At 44.8% G+C, this 8,930-nt stretch overlaps 1 long non-coding RNA gene across 1 annotated transcript; it reads left to right on the top strand.

The window, feature by feature from the left end:
• Positions 1 to 478: 478 nt before the first annotated feature.
• Positions 479 to 7,404, top strand: LOC125425341. Its single transcript, XR_007243351.1, has 3 exons — positions 479 to 615; positions 1,408 to 1,443; positions 7,204 to 7,404. It is a non-coding gene; the product is annotated as an uncharacterized LOC125425341 (long non-coding RNA).
• The last annotated feature ends 1,526 nt before the right edge of the window (positions 7,405 to 8,930 follow it).

The raw sequence follows: 8,930 nt of genomic DNA, 5'->3' as shown, positions 1-8,930 counted from the left end.
TAAATAAATAAATAAATAAATAAATAAATAAATAAATAAATAAATAATGCTGCAGGAAACCTGGATATTTGGAGTGATGAGCGCGCGTCTAATGGTGAGTGGGGAATCGACCTAGCTTGTGCACTCCAACACATGCCAGCTGGATGACTTTGAACTAGTCACAGATCTTCAGAGCTCTCTCAGCCCCACCTACCTCACAGGGTGTTTGTTGTGAAGAGGGAAGGGAAAAGAGTTTGTAAGCCCCTTTGAGTCTCCTTATAGGAGAGAGGGAGATCAATCCAACTCTTCTTCTAGGTAATCTTGATCCTGGCACATGGCCCATTAGATTTTTTCCCCCCGTTATTTATTCATGCAACAGGATTTTCTCAGAAAAGCCAACTTGTTTGCTGAGACAACACCCCATTCCCCTCTGCCAGCTCTTCTGATTGACATCTTAGGTCTTTTTAAGGCAGAGCGACTGGATGCAAGTTCAGTGGTGGCTTTCGACTTCCCACAGGTTGTCTCAAGTATTTGGAACTGTCCAAATCTCTGAAAATATCCAAATCCCTTCAGTGACAATGAAGGTTTGGATCCTGCTTCTTCTGGCTGGGGCTGCCTTTACCTTGGTGTTTGCAGGTCAGTAAATGACAGTCACATTCTTTCTGTCATTCCTGTTTGGTGTGTCTTCTTCAGTAGGTGACTTCAAGGCTTGGTGGGGACTGAGGCGGCTTATCTGAATAGGCAATCTTGTTGCTCAGAATAGGAGAATTATAGGGTTTCTCACTAGGAAAATCTTCAGGGGGGGGGGATACAGTCCCACCACATTCAATATGTTGTGTGATGGAGGCTCTTGAACCCACATTCTTTCCAGTACAGCCCTTCTTCCTTCATGTTCTTTTCCCTGTAGCCTTTTCTTTTCCATGTAGCCTTTTCCATGTAGCCTTTCCAAGGAGCAGCAGTGGCGTAGGAGGTTAAAAGCTCGTGTATCTAATCTGGAGGAACCATGTTTGATTCCCAGCTCTGTCGCCTGAGCTGTGGAGGCTTATCTGGGGAATCCAGGTTAGCCTGTGCATGCCCACACACGCCAGCTGGGTGACCTTGGGCTAGTCACAGCTTCTCGGAGCTCTCTCAGCCCCACCTACCTCACAGGGTGTTTGTTGTGAGGGGGGAAGGGAAATGAGATTGTCAGCTCCTTTGAGTCTCCTGCAGGAGAGAAAGGGGGGATATAAATCCAAACTCTTCTTCTTCTTCTTTAGGTCACCTTGAGATATGCAGTCACAATTACAAAACCCCACAAAGAAGGAGCACAGTTCCCCATCCCAAGATTCAAGGGGGGGGGGGGGAGGAATGTCCAAAGGGCTGCAAAATTGCTCGTTGGCCTGGTTTAGAGATGACAAGCTCTGATGTTTCTGTTCTGTCCCTATCTAGAGAGTGATGAAGAAGACCCAAGTCCAGGAACTCCCAGTAAGTATCTTGGCACACGCGGTCTGATGGTTTATTTTCAGCAAAACATCCATCTTTTTTGAGCTGGAAAGGAATAAAGGGAAGAGCTTCCAAGGCATGCAATGGAGACGCTTTGTACTCAGTCTGGTGTGAAGAATGGGCCAAAGTGCTTCTGCATTAAGCATTAAGCATTAAGCATTTTATTGTCATTGTGCACGCACAACGAAATTTACAGCAGCATTCCTCGATGCATACAATTTCAGACTCATACATCATACTCATACAGTTTCATACAATACATCGTGCATCATTCTGCCCCGAATATGTAATAGTTTTCCTGTTACTTTTGGAGTAGACAACCACCATTGAGTCATGTGCGATAATATATAGGTGTGTGGTCCAACAGCTAGGAAAAAGTGCTCCTATGGTTGCTGTGGTGGTTTGTCAGATGGGTGTTTCCGGCCCATTTGGGTCAGTGCTTTAGTGCTCTACTGGTGGTCTGGGGGTAAATGTATGACAATTATCTGCCTTTAATTCAAATGTGCATTGCTATCTTTCTTAAAATCACTTATGGTAAATCACAGTCCAGAAGTACTGGCACCGATTGATTTTCGTGTAGTTTTCCTATATGTATGGAGAGCCAGCAGGGGATAGTGGTTAAAAGCAGGATGACTCTAATCTACAATAATCTACAATACTACATTAAAAGAGCAGCCGCGACTTACTGCAGCTGCCATTGCTGGTGAGGGACAGCCTCCTTGGTGGCTGCTGCCTTCCCTGTTGCCTCGCAAGCTTCCAATAGCTCGCGAGGCTTTAGGCTCACAGTGCCACACAGGCACCGCAAGCCTCCAGGGTGCCAGGTAGTGACGCCTGGCGCCCTGACGTCACTGGGGAGGTGGGGCCAGGTGGCCTATTTTAGGCCAGACCCGGCCTGACCTCTCCCCATTTGTCGGTGCGAGCACGTTTTCCCACCCACCTCTCCCTGTTTTTTGGCATTATGTCAATGCATGTTTGTTATGTTAGAGGGTTGGCGGATTGTGCATGGGAGACTGATCTTTAGCTTGGGGACAGCGGGCGAAATACCCGCTTTATTGGAACCTCCTTATGAGGATTGGGGTGGAGCAAGCCAAGGGGTAATCTGCCCAGACGTGGGCTTCTGTGGCTTGCGCCCCTGGCAGCAAAGAGTCTTCAGGAAGTGGCAACCGCCCATCTGGAATCTCACAGCTGCTCCAGCGTGTGATAATTTTTCATCATCTGGGGGACAGCACTCGTGCTGCCCAGTACACAGATCAGACCCCCATGCTGCGCCTTACGCTTTGTTTACCTTGAACCAATTTACCACATACAGAATGATGTTGTATTTTACATTTATTCATGGAAAAGCTAGGAAGATTATTAGTTCCTTCCGTCAAGCAGCAATGTAAATGTTTTGGTTGAAGATTGTAAATAAATATTATTAATTACATTCATTAAACATCAGCATAAAAACATATGGACAGATTATTAATTAGGATTTAGAATATCCTTAAAGTAATAATTAAAACATTAAAAAATGGTGCTCTAGAAGTGGTTCCCTCGCTTCAGTCTCGTTGGCAAGTTAAAAGGGGAATGACTGTTGATCAGGCTGAGATGGGTGCTGGGGAAAGCATCATGGAGAGTCCTAAAAAATAGCTAGGAGACATGAAACTAAGGCCCTTTCCGTGCGCAGCCCTGACTTCCCCTGCAGCCAGAGAGGCGGCTCCACGTGGAGCCGCCTCTCGGTGGTTCCCCTCCACTCACCCTCTTGTGCAGCGTCCCTCTGGAGGACTGTAGGGACCCACCCACGCTGCCCTGCGACCTCCAGAGCTTGCAGAGCGTGGGTGGGTCTCTGCAGCCTTCCAGAGGGACGCTGCACAAGAAGGTGAGTGGAGCCAATGGGGAAAGCAGCAGCTTCCCAGCAGTGCGGTTCATACCGCACCGCCGGGAAGACGCTGCTTATCAATAACCTCGCTCATTGAGTGAGGTTTGCAGGGGCGGCTTCATGCCGCCCGAGGAAAGCCAGGACGGCGCTGCTGCGCAGCAGCAACGCGTCCTGTGTGAATGCTCTCCCAGGGACGGCATTTTTGTCGTCCCTGGGACGCTGTATTTGGCCCGTGCGGAAAGGGCCTTACTCGGACCCAGCAAAGGAGATCAGTTGGTGTAAACAATCACATTCTCAACCATAGGCCTGGCAGAACATCTTGCAGGCCCTGTGAAACTGAGCTAGGTCCCTTGAGGTCTGGTTCTCATTAGATACAGAGTTCTCCCAAGCTGGGGCCATGGGTGAAAAAGCCTGGCTTAAGACAGATGGATATTTCTTGGACCAGGGACCACTTTTGCCCATGGCAGCCAGCTGGGGACAATGTTGTGGGAGAAGGCATTGAGCATCTTGGATGCGTGCAAGGTGCTCCCAATAGCATATATCCTGCCTTGGACTGGAAGCCATTTATCCAGCCCAAAGAACCTTCCTACAGCCTAAGTGACTCTTGAGATGGAGGCAGAGCCATTTCATTTGGAGCAAGATGCTTTAGGCTGGAGGAGGGCTCCACACATTGCTCACTGGAGTGTTGGGTCCTGACCACTGTTTCTCTTTGCCTTCAAACTCCCCTTGCCAGCACACCCTGAAGGCAGCCAGAGCCTTCTATTGCTGGAGGATGCCATGCGTGGCACAGGGAACAAGAACTGATACGAAAGCAAGACACTGCTCCATGTAAGAAGAAGAAGAAGAGGAGTTTGGATTTATATCCCCCCTTTCTCTCTTGTAGGAGACTCAAAGGGGCTGACAATCTCCTTGCCCTTCCTCCCTCACAACAAACACCCTGTGAGGTGGGTGGGGCTGAGAGAGCTCCGAGAAGCTGTGACTAGTAAAATGGGTGCTTCTCAGAAGAAGGAAAGAACGGGTGGGGGTTTTATTCTGATTTCCTCTACTTTCAAGGAATCGCATAGCAGCTTACAATGGCCTTCCCTTTTCCTCCCCATGACATATACCTGATGAGACAGGCGGGATTGAGGGAGTTCTGAGAGACTATCCCAAGTCACCCAGAAGGCTTTACGTGTAGGAGCGGGGAAACAAATCAAGTTTGCCAGCTAAGAGTCCACCACTCATGGGGAGGGGGGAGGAATCAAATCTGGTTTTCCAGATTTGAGTCTGCCACTCTTAACCACTACACCATGCAGGTTCAAAGACTTTGGGACTCAAATTTGTCCGTCAAACCATGGGTGGGAGGGTGGTGGGCAGTTTGCACCTTCCCAGTGTCCTATGCCTAGCTAAACAAAGAAGGAAGAGGAGGAGGAGTTTGGATTTATATCCCCCCTTTCTCTCCTGCAGGAGACTCAAAGTCTCGTTCCTTCCCCGCTACCAAAACACCCTGTGAGGTGGGTGGGCTGAGAGAGCTCCGAGAAGCTGTGACTAGCCCAAGGTCACCCAGCTGGCGTGTGGGAGTGCACAGGCTAGTCTGAATTTCAGATAAGCCTCCCACAGCTCAGGTGGTGAGCTTGGAATCAAACCCGTTCCTCCAGACAGATACACGAGCTCTTAACCTCCTACGCCACTGCAGGTCTTTATTTGTTCACTCCAAAAATGAGAAAATCAGTTGACCTTTGTTTATTCTAATTTGTAGCCACCTCAGCACTGACTTGTATCCATCACAGTTATTAATCTATATTCAGGAAATAGTTGAAAGCTTTCTCTTGTATCCCGGATGGCACATCTCACCTTTTGTCTCTTTTGTTTGTTCCCCAGAAAAGCAATCAATTTATTGTCCTCTGGCTTATTGGCAGCTTAGCTCAAATCACCTCAGGACTCATTTTGGAGTATAAATATTAGTCCTTTGGCCGTTGTGTGTGTGTGTGTGTGTGTGTGTGTGTCTGTCTGTCTGTCTGTCTGTCTGTCTGTCTGTCTGTCTGTCTGTCTGTCTGAGATCCGTCTTGCCCCATATGTCCCAAATTGGCCTCTGCGCTCAGCAGAGGCAAATTTACTGGTGATCCCTGGCCCCTCAATGATGCGGCTGGCCTCCACCCGGGCCAGAGCCTTTACAGCTCTGGCTCCCCGGTGGAACGCCACCTCCAGCGCTACGCTGGCCCTGGGCGGGATCTTTAATGAATTTCTGCAGGGCCTGCAAGACAGAAAGTTGTTCCACCGGGCCTTTGAGAGCTCCGGCCGCTGATGTTATTCCCACTTCTAAAATCTGTGGACCCTGTCGCTCTCCTCCTCTTCTTTCCTCCTCTTTTCTAGGGACTTAGTAGACTAATCGTAATTTTGATAGATGCTGCATTTTAATGGGGGTTCCATTTTAACATATAGAGCCATATTTAATAACTATTTTAAAAATTTAGATTTTATTTGTGCTCTATTCATTCATAGTTTTGTTCATCTTCGGGAGGGCGTTTATTATTATTATTATTATTATTATTATTATTATTATTATTATTATTATTATTAGTATTATTATTATTATTATTATTATTATTATTATTATTATTATTATTATTATTATTATTATTATTATTAATAATAATAATAATAATAATAATAATAATAATAATAATAATAATAATAATAATAATAATAATAATAATAATAATAATAATAATCCATGAGCACACCACAAGCTGTGTGGGTCCCTCATTCTGTTCCTGGAAACAGTGGCCATTTCCTTCTTCAGTGCTACTTTATTGGACCTCACTGTCTGCAAGACTGGCAACTATTGTCCATTCCAATAACCTTATACAAAGTTAATCGTTTATTGGCATTTAGATTGCACATAATAATCGAGAACTTTAAAAATCACAATAATTCACTTTCTACTTTCTAACTTTTCAGCAAGAAACTTAGTAACCGTGACAATAATTCTGGAATATGATAATTCAGTAAAATTTGAACAATGTCATCCTTATTTGTGAGGTCTTTAGAATGGATTAGGGGAAAGATAAAGGTATTACGTGGTATTGGCAATCCAAGATTATATGTTGGGTTGTGTCAAGGAAACTTGAAGAACATATACATGTTCTCTCCTGCAGCAGAATCTTCTGTTATTTCCCAGTCAGTATCTTTGAGGGAAGGACATTGAAATGGGCTAACATACAAGTTCTACGATTTGAAGGGATGTCTAAGTTGTGAAAATATTGAGCCATTCTTCCATAGGACATTCTTCCAAACAACTTCCATTGTTTCTTTCTTAGTTCTTTATGCACACACGCGCGCGCGCTAGATTAAATAGATACAACTTGGGTTTTTCATTATTTTTATTATTAATAAAACTCTTCTTATTTACAACAGACTGTTTAAGAGTTTTCTGCCTGGAAAATCCCTGTATACATAGGTCACTGATTCCTGTTACTCCCTTTCATTTCCTCCAGTTAATTTCCCCAACTAAAAGTGGAGACATATTGCTTAAGGGTTCACACCAGACAGACTTTCCCACCACTACAAAATTCACAAGAAGGGATAAAGCAGACGAGAAAGCAGTCAGTACTCTCTGTTTCCCCCCCATAATCTGCATCCTGGTTGTACCAAATGGAAGGGGGAGGGAACAGTCACATATTGTTCAGAAGACAAGTTGACCAATCATCATTCCAGGTCTCCTGGTGGATACTGTACTGCTTGAAGGGAAGCTACATGTCTTTAAAGGCACCATAGAGTAATTCCAGACAGGATCCTGGACTGCTAAATGCATACAGCATCAGCCAAGCCTAATTCTCTCAAAGTTATTCTGGCTTTGAACAAGGATGACATTGCTAATATATTTTTCTCTCTGTTTCCAGGTCCTGGAGACATACCAGTCAACAGCGCCTGTCACTTATCTGGCCCTTTATTCAGTTTCTTGGATGGTGTAGTATTTGGACACTAGCAGGCCTCAGGTCCCCAGAAGAATTCATCCAGCCCCCAAGATGATACACTCCTTAGCAGTCAATTTGTGAGAGAAAAAAATAATGCCAATAAAATAGATACCATTGAAGGGGAAAGTTGTGAAAATGCTTACTTATTCTTTAGCTTCGTTTTTGTTTTGTTTTTTTGGTCATGATGAAATGCAGCTCTATAGAATATCTTTAATGTCAAGCATGTGGTGCCTCTTCAACTGTAATAACCCCACTGGTCCTGGGGCAGATGCGTGCATTCCTTTCTACTAAATGGCAACCACTGCACCTATGACGGGATGCACTTGTAACCTCAGCTTGTGGGTTCTGTGGGGCAGTACTTGGAAGGAGTTGCAAAGAACCAAATGTAAACAAAACAGTTTACTTCTCTTTACAAATAACATTAAACATCAACATTTAACATTACAATTCAAGGTCCTGTTCAGGTTGCATTTCAAGTCCTTCTAGTTACAGTCTACTGATACTGCCAAGTCCAAATTCTTCTTTGCAAGAGGGTTGGCTCCTGAAGACTCCAAGGGCTTGATGAACAGGATGCAACATGATGAAGGTTTCCAGGAGAACTCTCACCCATTACAACCACAAAAAGAAGCCCTGAAACAATAAACTCCAACATTTACAACATTGCAAAAACAAACAACTACCTTCCCAGTAGTTCCCAATAATATTGCAGTTTACCTTAACAAGGTGTTAAGGGCTTATACAACCAAGGTCCGAGTCTGGTAGCCTAGTCTTCTCCAAAGAGTTCTGCAGCCTTTCTGCTGCTCTGAGTCTCCACCCCCTTGACTGGTTCAACCCATTCTGGGCATGGGGGTTACACACTGTTATGCAATTATGTCCCAACTGCCCAGGGAGGGGGGGGGCATCATCACAGCTGACTTTCAGCAACTCTGTAGGGATTTCAAGGCAAGAGACCTTCCGAGGTGGCTTGCCATTACCTGTCTCTATATCATGCCCCTGGTGTTTCTTGGGGATCTCCCATCCAAATACTTGCTGTGATTGGAGCTGAGCTTGTGTGACTGGCCCAAGGTCACCCAGCAAGTTTCTATGGCAGAGTGGGGATTCAAACCTGGGTTTCCCAGATCCTAGTTTGACACCTTTACCATTGCACCACACTGGCTTTCCCTAACTGCCCGTAGATCACATTAATACTAACCAAGGCTCATTCCGCACATGCAGAATAATGCACTTTCAAACTGCTTTCAGTGCTCTTTGAAGCTGTGCGGAATGGCAAAATCCACTTGCAAACAGTTGTGAAAGTGGTTTGAAAACGCATTATTTTGCATGTGAGGAAGGGGCCAGAGTTAGCAAGTGCTCAGAATATGAAACCCTACAACAGGACAACACTTTCCCGATTATCAAGCAAGCCCCTATCCCTTTGAGTTGAGATAATGTCAAGTCTTCAGTCATTTTTTTTAATCTGCAATAGAAAACTGTTGCCTTTTTTCTTTAACAAAAAACAATAGCATTTATAAGAATTTGACTGAAATGCATATGCTTTTGGAAAGATGAACAGTCCAAACTCCATTTTGCTACAGTTCAACCATCTCAACTTTTATTAGTTAAATTTTTGCTGTTTTGTTCAAGTGGTCGCAAAGTTATTTTTATAAAGTGAT

Source organism: Sphaerodactylus townsendi, unplaced genomic scaffold (genome assembly GCF_021028975.2).
Source record: "Sphaerodactylus townsendi isolate TG3544 unplaced genomic scaffold, MPM_Stown_v2.3 scaffold_30, whole genome shotgun sequence".
Taxonomy (NCBI): Eukaryota; Metazoa; Chordata; class Lepidosauria; order Squamata; family Sphaerodactylidae; genus Sphaerodactylus; species Sphaerodactylus townsendi.
Note: the sequence above shows the minus strand (reverse complement) of the source record. Positions and strands in the feature narration are given on the sequence as shown.